The sequence below is a fragment of the Myotis nattereri genome (genome assembly GCF_964212035.1).
Source record: "Myotis nattereri genome assembly, chromosome: 17".
Classification (NCBI taxonomy): Eukaryota; Metazoa; Chordata; class Mammalia; order Chiroptera; family Vespertilionidae; genus Myotis; species Myotis nattereri.
This window is the reverse complement of record NC_138092.1, coordinates 27,679,118-27,691,980: the sequence shown is the minus strand read 5'-3', so window position 1 is coordinate 27,691,980 and position 12,863 is coordinate 27,679,118.

The window sequence follows — 12,863 nt, the reverse complement described above, 5'->3', positions numbered from 1 at the left end:
AGGAGGGCCCACAAAACATGCACAAGGGACATTCTTAGAGTACCCAGCTCAGTGATCAGGGAGACTGCACCGCTGGGTCCCACAGGTCACCTTCTACATAAGGCTACTCCTACCAAGACGGAGTCAACAGATCTTCCTGTTACATAGAAACAAACACAAAGAGGCAACCAGAATGGGGAGACAAATAAAAGCCCTGGAGTGGATGGCTTTACTGGTGAATTTTTACCAAACATGCAAAGAAGAACTAATACCTATCTTTGAACTATTCCCGAAAATTCAAGAGGAGGGAAGACTTCCAAGTTCATTTTCTAGGCCAGCATTATCCTAATTCCAAAACCAGATAAAGACATTACAAAGAGAAAATTATAGGCCAAGATCCCTGTTGAATACAGATGCAATTCCTCAACAAAACATTAGCAAACTGAACCCAGCAATATATTAAAAAGATCATACACCATTATCAAGGGGGATTTTTTCTGGGGATGCAAGGTTGTTAAAATATCTGCAATTCAATAAATTGACACACCATATAAACAAAATGAAAGATAAAAAAATCACAAGACCATATCAATAGATGCAGAAAAAGCATTTGATGAAATCCAGTACCTATTTATGATAACTCTCAGCAAAGTGGGAATAGAGTGAATGTATCTCCCATAATAAAGGTCATATATGACAAATCCACAGCCAACATCATCATCAATGGGCAAAAACTACAAGTGTTCCTCTTAAGATCAGGAATAAGATAAGGATGTCCGCTTTCACCACTCTTATTCAACATAATACTGGAAGTCTAGTCACAGCAATCAGACAAGAAGGAGAAATAAAAGGCATCCAAATTGGAAAGGAAGAAGTAAAACTCATTATTTGCAGATGATATGATACTGTATATAGAAAACCCTAAAGATTCCATCAAAAATTACTAGAACTAATAAATGAATTCAGTAGAATAACAGGATACAAAATATCCAGAAATCAGTTGCATTTTTATATACCAATGAACTATCAGAAAGGCAAACAACAAACAAAAAACCCGAATCCCATTCACAATTGCTTCAAAAGAATAAAATACGTAGGAATAAGTTTAACCAAGGATGTAAAAGGCCTGTACTCCAAAAATTTTAAGACAAAAAGAAATTGAAGAAGATAGAAATAATGAAGCACATACTGTTCATGGATATGATGAATTAATATCATTAAAATGTCCAAACTACCCAAAGCAATCTATAGATTCAATGTAATTCCTATTGAGAAACCAATGGCGTATTTCATAGAACCAGAACAAATACTACAAAAATTTATATGGAACCAAAAAAGACCCCGAGTAGTACAGCAATCTTGAGAAAGAACAAAGTTGGAGGAATCATGCTGCCTGATATCAAACTATATGATAAGACCATAGTAATCAAAATAGCATGGTACTGACATAAAAACAGACATATAGATCAATGGAATAGAATAGAGAGCCCAGAAATAAACCTATACCTTTATAACCAATTAATATTTGACAAAGGAGGGAAAAACATACAGTGGGGTAAAGACAGTCTATTCAACAGATGGTGTAGGGAAAATTGGACAGATGAATGCAAAAAAAAAAAAAATGACACTAGACTACCTTCTTACACCCAATAAAAGAATAAACTCAAAATGGATCAAAGACTTAAGTGTTAGACTAGAAAATAGAAATCTTAGAGGAAAACATAGTTAAATCTTGAACATTTCTGGTAGCAATATTTTCCCTGATGTATCTCCTCAGGCAAAGGAAACAAAAGAAAAAAAAAATAAATGGGACTACATCCAAATAAAATATTTTTGCATAACAAAGGAAACCATCAACAAAATGAAAAGACAGCTCACTGAATGGGAGAACATATTCGCTGATACTGCTGCTAAGGGATTAATATCCAAAATTTAGAAAAATTTATGCTACTTGACACCAAAAACCCCAAACAATCCAATTAATAAATGGGTCAAGGACCTGAAAGACACTTCTCCGAAGAGGACATACTGATGGCCAGTAGACATATTCTAAAGATGCTAAGTATCACTAATCATCAGAGAAATGCAAATTAAAACCACATTGATATATCATCTCACACCTATCAGAATGCCTATTATCAATAAATCAACAAACAAGTGTTGGTGAGGATGTGCAGAAAAGGAACCCTAGTACACTGCTGGTGGGAATGCAGTTTGGAGTCACTGTGGAAAACAGTATGGAGTTACCTCAAAAACTTAAAAATGGAACTGCCCTATGACCCAGCAATTCCACTTCTGGGAATTTATTCAAAGAAACCTAAAACACTAATTTGAAAGAATATGTACACCTCTATGTTCATTACAACATTATTTACAATAGCCAAGATTTGGAAGCAGCCCAAGTGTCCATCAATAGATGAGTGAATAGAACAGCTATAGTACATTTACACCAGCGGTTCTCAACCTGTGGGTTGCGACCCCTTTGGGGGTTGAATGACCCTTTCACAGGGGTCGCCTAAGACCATCAGAAAACACATATATAATTACATATTGATTTTGTGATTAATCACTATGCTTTAATTATGCTCAATTTGTAACAATGAAAATACATCCTGCACATCAGATATTTACATTATGATTCATAACAGTAGCAAAATTACAGTTATGAAGTAGCAACAAAAATAATTTTATGGTTGGGGTCACCACAACATGAGGAACTGTATTAAAGGGTTGCGGCATTAATCCTGAAGTAAAGTCCCACTAGAAAAGACAAAATAAGAATAGAGTTGCCATATGACCCAGCAATCCCTCTCCTGGTTATCTACCTGAATAACTGGAAAACACGTATTCGCAAAGATATATGCACCCCTGTGTTCATTGCAGCACTATTCACAGTGGCCAAGACCGACCCTTTCCAAGTGCTGGCCGGGTTGTGCGGAGGCTGCCCCCTTCTGGTCAATCTGAGCATCCCTTTGAAGGAGCAGGACCCACACCGGAAGACGCGCACACGGTGTCTTTTGTGTGGATTAATGCACCTTAGGTCGATGAGAAGATGCTGGATCAGGTTTGACTGGTGAAACATGGAATAAACTTGGCTGGGGAAAACCAGATTTTTGTCACTTGCAAGTGCAAGGTTCAGGATGGTTTGGAAAGAGAATGAATTTTGCAGGGACACAGTAGAAAGAGTTCAAAACTCTTCCTTGCCACCAAGGGAGCTTTATTCCCCGGTCAATCCATCTTTCTGTTTACATGTCTGTCTGTGTATCCCCATCTGAGTCATTGAATTGAGGTTTTTAAATCGTTACTGAGACCTAAGTGCTTCCGAGGCTTTGCAGTGGTTGTGGAGAGGACTGGCTGGCCCCCAGTCTCCCCTGGTTTAAGAGAAGGTGGAGATTTTGATTTAACTCCTGAATACAGAGCTTTATCCTTTCCCTCATCGGATACACCGTGGCAATACTTCCAGCTCCCTCTCTCCAGGCGCTCTCCCCATTCCCACGCAATGGAGGAGCCCTGGCCGCTAAGTGGGTGCTTCACATGCCCACCACGCTGTCCCAAGTGACCAATTCCTATGGTAACTGCTCTCAGGGACCGTGTAGTTGTGTTTCATTCAGACACATGAATTAGTCTCTGCAGTGCAATAGACTCAGGTGTTGATTGATACTGATACAATATTAGTCTTTATTTTGATACGGAAAAGTAGCACAAATGGCACTAAGGGCTCTCTTATGTCTCTATTCAAGTTCACGCTGGCTTGATTATAGATACTTGAAAATCCACTGTAATATTTGCTACTAGTAGGTGAGTCTGACCCCCCCCCCGCCCCCAAATGCTTTTTTTAAAAAAATATTTTATTGATTTTTTACAGAGAGGAAGGGAGAAGCATAGAGAGTTAGAAACATCGACGAGAGAGAAATATAGATCAGCTGCCTCCTGCACACCCCCTACTGGGTATGTGCTGCAACCAAGGTACATGCCCTTGACTGGAATTGAACCTGGGACCCTTGAGTCCACAGGCCAACGTTCTATCCACTGAGCCAAACTGGTTAGGGCCCAAATGCTTTTTTAGGCTATTTTTTTGCCAGTTTATTTTTTCCAGGTGAGGTTTGAATTATTTCTTTAAGTTTCCATCAAGATTTTGATGTGATTTATTTTAATCTATACATTAATGTGAGAAGGCTCTTATAGTACTAACTTTTTTTGATCTGAAAAAATGAATCTCTCTCCATTTAGTCAATGTGTCTAAAGTTATTGTAGCTTCCACAAATTTTGTTAAAAGTTTTCTTTCCTACCAGTTCTTTTACTTTAGGAGTTGTGAAAATGATTTTCTCTTATTATACTTTCTAACCATGATTGCTAGTACATAGGGACATTATTTCTAAATATACAGAACTCATTATCCTGTGTCTAGTCACTTTACCATGTAGTTATTAACAATCTTTCAGTCTCATTTATTTTCTGGGTATATAATCACATATCATACAAGTAATGAACATTATTTCCTTCTTTCCAATAGCTGTGCAGGTCCCTTCTGTTCCATGTTAGTAATGAAGAGAGCTAGGTTAAATGTAAGCTCTGACTCATACTCTCAGTCAGATATTATGCAATTTTCTTAGGCTTCAGCTTGTTTATCTGTAAAACAGAAATGATAGTACCTGCTTCATGGAGTTGTCAGGGTGAAAGGAGAAGGTTCTTGAGTCTCTCTATAATAAGCTCCTTATTACTTATTGTACTGGTCTGAACTCCCAGGACAGAACTGCTTCAGACAGTACACTTTGTGGGTCTTAATCTTAAAGGTGACACCCCCAGTGTAATGATCACATGCAAGATTCAGCTGCTGGTCTGAGATGATCCCTGTGTTAAGGAGAAACGCTTCTGTCCTGGCTTACACCAAGTTTCCCCCTGGTCGGTGGTAGGTGTTGAATTTTGCCAACGCCCTTGCGTGGCATCTACTGGGATATTCCATGAAGCTCATAATTGACCCATGGATGTGATCATCTAAGGTCACGCTCAAATTAATCTTGGATTTCTCAAGGTTAAGATATCCTTGGAGTTCTGGAATAAATAAATCTCCCTTAGTCATGGCATATTATTCTTTTACTATGCAAGTAAATTCCCTTCATATTTTTCAAATCCTTAATCTTGTTATTTAGTTTAGCAGCAATTCCTCTCAGTTTGACCACCTGACCCTAAACCTTTATGTCCTCATCCAAAGGTTGATTAAAGTGTTGACCAGACCATAACCAGCGTTAGAACCTGGAAATGGAATGAAGGACCCCCAAATTCAATTAGAACCTCGGTTTTCATAGTTGACTCTTCCATATTGTACAGGTCACTATCTGAAAGCCCAAGGTGAACAGGATGGGAACTTTTGGGCTGCTTGAACAACGTTGGCTGAAAAGTATTTATTGTTGGGTAATGAGGTCCAATCTTACATAGACCTTGCATAGGTGGGTCCCTTAAGATGCTTTTGGCTCAAGCAATAGAAAACTTGACTCAAACTAGCTTAAAATCAACGACCCAGTTCCATGTGAGAAGTCGAGGGAGAATCTGTCCCCAGGGGGCGCCCTCAGCTCCATCCTGTGCTGTCCATTTGCTTACCATGGACCTGAGTCCCCAGGCCTCACAACGGACTCCTTCCTGTGTTGCTTTTTCTAGTAGATGACCTCTCACTTCTCATGGCCAAAAGCAGTGCACAGCCAATGGCGGGTTAACTGGGATGACCTTGCCTACTCTATAACCACCATCTTGCCCTGAACAAAAGGAGAAGTGAGGAGGCAGATGGGGACACTGGGCTAGCACCCGTGTCTGCTGTGCCACGATCGGATAAAGCAGGACTCCAGCTTTCGGGATGTCAGGAAGGGTGACCTACACAGAGCCTTTGGAAGATAGGAAGGAAGGCCTGGAATTGTAATTTACTCTATTACAGCGTAAGGAACAAGTCACCAGCCCTAACCGGTTTGGCTTAGTGGATAGAGCGTCGGCCTGCGGACTTGAAGGGTCCCAGGTTTGATTCCGGTCAAGGGCATGTACCTTGGTTGCGGGCACATCCCCAGTAGGGGGTGTGCAGGAGGCAGCTGATCAATGTTTCTCTCTCATTGATGTTTCTAACTCTCTGTCCCTCTCCCTTCCTCTCTGTAAAAAATCAATAAAATATATTTTTTTTTTAAAAAAAAGGAATAACTCACCAGAACAACCACTACTTAAAGTGAATGCTGATGTGTTCACCTGTCCTTCTCAAGAAGGCCATGCTGTCAGTAATTCAGACAAAATCATTATTTCATATTCATATCTGTAATCATTACTTGGTCCTACATTTATTCAGTATGCACTGTACTTATCTTGGGTGAACAGGCCCACAGGATTTCAAGTCTGAGCCCAGAAGCTGTCAGCCTGATCCTTAGGGCTTTCCACAGGGACTCTCCGTCATGAGTTTCTCTCTCAGGAAGGGTTGTCCGGGAACCAGTGGTTAAGAAAGTGAAGTGCTGGGTGTGTAAGAAGAATGACCCTAAGATGGGAGTTGATCTAGCCATGCCTGAAGCTTATCCTGAAAATGACTGCGGCCCTCCCATGCCTGGCAGCCCTGGAGGTGATGCTGCCGGCCATGGCCTTCTGCCAGTGTGCCCTGAGCAATAAGAGCTCCAAGAACATAATGGGGACCGAGAGCACAAGAGAGCCAGTTTCTTTGTTCTGAAAACAGGCAGCTCCAGGGAAGGACACCATGGATACAGATTCCTGCAGAGCGGCTGGGCATCTCTGAGGCTGAGGCTTGGCATTTGGCAACACTACGCTGGACTTTTGGTCTTTTACACGGTGCACTTGTACCGAGGGAAATCTATTCCCGGGCTTTTGGGGAAGGAACTTGACATACATTTCAAGTTAGGTGAATATAATCCACAAACATCAAGATGTTTTACTGGATTAGGCTCTTAACATAATCCCTCCTCCTTACTGCCTTGAATACTATTCTCAAATGTTTGTCTTGTGCCACTGTGGGCAAGGCGACACCCGCCCCCAGGGCTGTGACAGCATGCCCAGGGGCATAGAGGTGGGGCAGGGGGTTTAAATAAAAAACAGTTCTTCAAAAAACATTTTCATAGAATGTAAATGTTGGAGCCGTATTTACATATAAAGATCTCCTTTTACTAAATGCGATTTTAATAAAAATTGTTTTTGAGAGGAAGATGTCTGAGTGAATCTACATATTCAAATTATGCAGTTACTATGCAGTTTTTATTGGTGCATTTAAATTTTGAAAGTAAGAAATGTTTCCTAAACTCTGGCGTATCTTGTTTTTTTCCTGCCAAGTTGCTGCTAAATATAAATGACTATCAGGGAATGAATATTTATCATATGCTAAGCGCCATGCTGAGCTCGAACAGAAAACAATCAAACAAGAGGCTAGAACTTACTTCCTAATGCCCATGAACCTAAAATATGTTGTGTTTATCTCACAAAATACCAGGCACATACATAGTTTTTTTCCTAAACAAGATTTACTTCATTTCCCAAAATAAGATGTAGGAAGGAGGCCTTTCATGAGCACCAGTTGAGAACTGGCTGGGTATCTTGCTTAGAGTTCAAGGGAGGTGTTAAAACTGGCACTTGGAGAGCAGCTGAGGGGTGCCCAGCCCACACGGTCTGGGTGAGCCTGGGGTTGCCCTGCTCTGGCCAGCAACCGTGAATAAAGTGGGCGTGGAGTTTGTCAACAGCTGGTTTATGGGGGCCATTTCTCTGCCCTGTGTTCTGATATTTGAGGCTGGGTCCAGCATCAGCAGTGGCTTCCTGAGATGGGACTCTAGCTTCAAAAACCTCCACCTCAGGTGCGAAAGTCCAAGTGGCATATAAAGGAAGTGAGAAGGCACAATAGTGTCTTGTAGGAAAACCCCACCCCCCTTTGGAGGCTAGTAGCTGAAATGATATGTGGAAAGTTAAGGATCTCCAAAAAGGCAATGGTAAGTGTAGAACAAAGGCATAGACCAAACAGCTCTTCACAGTTGGGGGCACCCTTTTGATGTCAGATGAAGTGGGGTGTCTTTTCCCACTGGGGGCTGCGGATGGAATCCTTATGATATCGTGAGAAAAAGAATTTTCTGAGACTTGCATGGTGGGATTGTTATGCCCAGAATTCAAGATCCCCAAGAAACCACGCCAGGGAGCCAGTCCGATGCAAAAGCATAAGGTCCTTTATTGAGTTAGCTAACCCGACCCGGGCCTCCAGTCGACGCAGCGACCGGAAACCGAGTGCTACTCACGAGAAAATCAGGGCTTTTAATAGTGAGGGGAGGGGAGCTGACTGTGGGCCCTCCAATTTGCCAGGCGCCAAGTTGGGTCTTGTTCCCAGGCGTGGCCAGCAGGGGCCTGGACCTCCGGGAAGAAGGCACTCCTCTGCCTCTGCCCCAACATGGAGGATCCAGGGCAAGATAGAGGGCATAGCCCTCGCCCTTTCATTCCCCCCTTGTCTTGGAACTTCTGGCTCAATCATGAGACAGACTGCACTTTTATTTCACCGTCGCTAGGGGCCCATAGTGAGCACACAGAACTATCAACTGAACTATTCTTATAAGCTTAACAAATGGTCCGGTGGAAGGGAAAGAAATCATTTTAGCTTTAACAACTTCTATTGAAATAGGATTTTTCTTCTTAAAATTCCTCCATGGCTATTAAAAAGCCAAATCAAGATTAATTTATTTACTGTCCTGATGTTTGCATAAACACAACAAGAATGGTAACTGACTACCTTTGCTGGAATTTCATGGTTGAACCTTAATGTGCCCCGTAGGGCCAGGAAGCCAAGCCATCCAGCTGCCATCAGGCCTGCCTGCAGTATCTGCTGAGTTAGGTGAATCCCTCACCTGTAGCAACTCCACCTGAGCCCACGCTCCAGGCTTTAAGGCCCATCTCAGTAGCCCTCCTACTCGTTGCGGCCCAGAGTGTGTGGGGGTTCTGCAGGGATGCAGAGGCATCTTTACTGCTTCTTTTCTACTCTTACCAACCGCCAGTGATGGTAGGGCATGGGCCTGACGCTCCAGCGCCAGCCATTTTCAGGGCTCCCAGGCAGGATACCAGGCTTTCTTCGTGGCATTCTTAGTGGCTTCAAGTCTTTAGAGCTCAGACAGGGCTCTTTAAAACATGATACTCCAGTCAAAGTTTTCCGTTAATAAAACCACTATTAGGAACCAGTCTTACTGAATCTATGCAAAGACACGTACTTACTTAGCATTGCCAGATTTCGGAGGAATTACATAAGGAGAAAAACATACTGATTTACTCTAAGATTTTCTGAATTTCTTTTCATGGATTTAAAACAAAACAGTAACCATGCCTCAGACTTTCTAGTCTAAACAGGCTTTTTCCAGCTTTACTACCCCTGACATGGGCATGGTGACTCAGGCCTGCAAGACAGTATTACAGGCTGTCAACTGTTAGCTGTCTCTCAACAGAGACCAAAACCTGATGGGCACCCTTCCCTGCCCAGTTGGGCACTTGTCCTCTTGGCAGCTAGACACCCTTTACTTTTGGGGGTCACCCCACACAGCTCCCTTTCAGGACAGCCAACATACATTCAAACCTGCAAAAGAATCAAAGGTTAATATAACATATCAATACAATGAAACATAATATTGGCATCATGGCCGCTTCAGGTAGCCAAATCTACCTCTAAACATGTGATCCTATAAATGGTCCTTGTCTCTTTGGAGCCATGTCCATGAAGATGCAGGCATTATCTAAGTGTATTACACAGTATTGTGGGGGCTCCTGGTGACAGGAGCGATCGCGAGTCATGTTACCGGCATCAGGCAGGTCAAGCACTCCGCAGCTTGAGCTTGAGCGGGTTGCGTTGATCTTGATCAATCGATGCTCCATTTGGTGATGAAGTCTCTCTGGATGGACCCAGGTCGTGACGCCGTCTACCTTGAGAGCGGTGGGGGTCTTCAGCACCACGGTGTAGGGACCCTTCTAACGTGGCTCTAGGGTCGCCCAGCAGTGCCTTCAGACGTAGACCCAATCCCCTGGTCTGTGCTGATGAGGAATTGGGTTTGGGCTGGTCTCATAGATGGCGCGGAGGCGCGGCCAAATGTCCTCGTGTGCCCTCTGGAGCCCTCTCAAGGAAAGAGATAGTTAAAGCGCCAGTCTCTGAGTCAGATTAGAACTTCAAAGTCCTGATGGCTTCTAGGTAATCCTGTTTATCAGTTACAACACTCTGCTTTTTGTCTTTTTACCAGTTCCCTTTGTGGCAGAGCAGCAACCAGGCCTCTTTCAAGGGAGTGCACTAGAAGTGGGTACCATTGACCAGCTTCATTCCCACCCACCTTTACAGATTCTAAGGTCCATTGTTTTATTATTTAATTCAGCATAGGCAGGGGGAAGGGCCCATGGAATCTCTGCCCTGAGGAACTGTGAGCCCCACCCTTAAATGTCCCAATCAGACTAGAAAAGTCACAAATATCTTTTAAATCTACCCCAGAATTCTAAAATCCCAACGTAGCACAGAATATATTTTCACACTTACATAAACAAATACAGTCTTGGGATCTTGAGCAGGTAACAGGAACACCGCCCAAGTCCCCTGATGGGGGCCTGACAGGAACAGATGTGGGGGCCTCCCTTTCCCACGTCCCAGGATGGGATTTTTGACCTATGTCTCATCCAGATAGAAACGGTACTCATATTGAACAAGGAAATCAAGACTAAATAGACACGATAACTAGATACATTTCCCATTAAGAACTTTGAGGTGCATGCCACATTTATACCACAAAATACCAACAAATCAGTTTCAGTTGTGTCAAGATACAGAACAAGTCCCTGAACAGAGGCGGTAGAAAACTGCCTAGGAATGCTTTTTTTTTTCTTTTTATCTTTCTAAAAGATAGGCTAGATTCGAACCCTTAGCTAGTCAGAGTTTCGACTTCCCTCCGGAAGTCCCAGAGATGGTGAATACCATCTAGAAGCCATTCCTCCAGATACAGGACAAGTCCCTTAGAGATTCTTGATAATCTACATCAGTAATCCATTTATACAATCCCCTAAAAGTTAAAGAGGAAGGAAAGAACCATTCAATGTCCTTCAAGAGGATTAAACACATTGGATCCTCTGACGTTTCACTTAACATTTCTTTCTTTTTTTTCTATCACACCAAGGCCATGCTTTCCAGGTAGCTAGAACTCTTAGCCTTAATTCTTAAGTGATTAGCAATACATTTTAAGGGACACAGAAAAAAGAAAAATCTTTCTTGGGTAACCTAGGTAAAACTTAGGAAAACATTTTCAACACTTAAAAACAGTTCTCAACATAATAGGATTCAGTCTTGACCATGGAATCAATTACTCTTAATTTGTGTATGATATATGTATAACTGTGGTTCTACTGAGAATTTAAGATATCTTTTAAAAAATGTCTCTATCTATAAGCCTTTTAAGAAATACGAGCTCTATTGTCGGCTCTTATAAAGCCAACTGCTCAAAACATTGGTCTATCATACCACTGAAATTATATTAAGACCGTGATTGCTAATTTATTAAGCATTAAATAAATCCGCGAGGCTAGCACACTTTTTGCCCCATCTGCATTTCCGCGGTAAAACTCCGCCTTAAAACTCCACCCCTGAAATTCCATCCTGCCCCAGTGAGCAGACACCCCCCTTGTGATTGGCCAAGTCAGAGGGCGGGGCTGTTCCAAGATGGCGACCCCCAGGGGCGCGGCAGGCCATGCGGCCAACATGGCGGCTGCCAAGTCAGGCAGCTCAAAGTGGCGGCTGTCTAAACTGTTCTCTAACAGAAAAGATGATTTCCTTATTCTCACAATAAACAAGGGAAGAGCAAACCAAAATTCCTAAAAGATAGATGGCCAACATTATATTGTAGACAAACAGAAATCTCATTAGCTGTTTATACCCTTTATAATTATCTTAAAGAATATTAAGTTTAAACTGGTTTTTGTATTAAAAATCTTCAGTTGAGGTCACAAAATCAATCCTCTCTTCTCAATCAGATTAATAAGCAAAGGCATTTTCAATTAACAGATTAACTTTTATCATTTAGACCTCATATTAGGCATATTTAGATCAACATTTCAGTATTATAAATTTCAATGCTTTTAGATGATTTGCACTTAAAAGTTTTAAGTTTCCAGCCAATAAGCCTGGCATAGCTGCTAAAATGGTCACAATTTTCCTGTTGGGGAAGTCAAGAAACAAAACCATATTCACATGCAAATTTGACCATCAACTTCCTGGTGGTACTTGCCTCAGGGCGGGAAATTTCAAAAGCTACTTTAAATGGCCTTGAGAAACCTGCCTGTATTTCTTTCTTAGGTTCAACTTCGCCATTTTTAAGACCAAAACATCCCCGGTTTTTATTCTGTATGCAGCAAAAAGTCAAGTCCAGCTCAAAACTATGCGCACTCGTTTTCAAACTGGCCTTTTCCCTTTACATGTGCACAGAAATCCCGGATGCATTTATAAATTTGCAATTACAAGAAGGATTTTAATTTTAGAATACTTGGGGAGGGGGTGACCTGTTTCCACAGACCCTCACTCAGGCAGCCGCCCGACCGCCACACAAAGGAGGGGTGAGAGCAGTCCCCCTCCCTCCACATTCATACACTTTCACCAGACATTCATTCAGAGTTTAAACAATCCATTCAATTCCTAACAACTTCCCCATTCCTGAGGGAGCTCTAAAGCCTTCCCCAATCTCCCCGAAATTATTAATCCAGCAAGTCCACAAAACAAAACGGAAACACAAACAACCAAAGGGCCCAAAAAAGTACAGCCTTCCAACTCCATGGAAGCAAAAAAAACAAACAAACAAAACAAAACGAAATCCAGACGTTGGCTGCGCGCCAACCAGCAGGAGCGACCTGCCTTTTCTCAGATTGAGGGG